The 906-nt window shown below is 47.9% G+C and overlaps 1 non-coding gene across 1 annotated transcript; it reads left to right on the top strand.

Annotated features, from left to right (window-relative positions):
• Nucleotides 1–546: 546 nt before the first annotated feature.
• On the top strand, nucleotides 547–682 carry LOC133044098 (small nucleolar RNA SNORA43). The gene has a single exon (XR_009689846.1). It is a non-coding gene; the product is annotated as a small nucleolar RNA SNORA43 (small nucleolar RNA).
• Nucleotides 683–906: the final 224 nt, after the last annotated feature.

Consider the following 906-nt stretch of genomic DNA (forward strand, 5'->3'; position numbering starts at 1 on the left):
ACATGAAACAACGGACTGCTTCAAAATTGGGAAAGGAGTATGTCAAGGCTGTATATTGTCACCCTGCTTATTTAACTTCTATGCAGAGTACATCATGTGAAATGCCGGGCTGGATGAATCACAAGCTGGAATCAAGATTGCTGGGAGAAATGTCAACAACCTCATATGCAGATGATACCACTCTAATGGCAGAAAGTGAAGGGGAACTAAAGAACCTCTTGATAAGGGTGAAAGAGAAGAGTGAAAATCTGGCTTAAAACAACATTCAAGTAACAAAGATCATGGCATCCAGTCCCATCACTTCATTGCAAATAGATGGGGAAGAGTGCAAACAGTGGCAGATTTTATTTTCTTGGGCTCCAAAATCACTGCAGTCAGTGACTGCAGCCATGAAATTAAGACTCTTGCTCCTTTGGAAGGAAAGCTATGACAAACCTAGACAGCATATTTAAAAGCAGAGATATCACTTTGCTGACAAAGGTCCATCTACTGAAAGCTATGGTTTTTCCAGTAGTCATATATAGATGTAAGAGTTGGACCATAAAGAAAGCGGAGCACTCGCCGGCACCGCGGGTGCGGCCGCCCTGCTGCACCTTTGCTGTTGGGGCAGAGAGGAAGCAGCTATTTCTACGCTCAGTGCTCGGAACCGTGGGCACTAAGAATGGTTTGTAGCCGGACATCACCGAGGGAGCCCCTTGTTCCCACGTGCACGGAAGAGAAGGCCGGGGAGGACTAAGTGAGCGACAGACACACGGCGAGCTTGGGTCCGGTGGGGTTGACCCGGAGAGGGTCTGCTGGAAATGATGGCTCTTGTCAGTCTGTGGGAGGACTGTTTAGGAGTCCCTTGAGGAAAGGCCAGAGGATTCTGTTGATGGTGCTGCTGCAGAAAAACAGGGTTTGGGAGGA

Source organism: Dama dama, chromosome 22, assembly GCF_033118175.1.
Source record: "Dama dama isolate Ldn47 chromosome 22, ASM3311817v1, whole genome shotgun sequence".
Classification (NCBI taxonomy): Eukaryota; Metazoa; Chordata; class Mammalia; order Artiodactyla; family Cervidae; genus Dama; species Dama dama.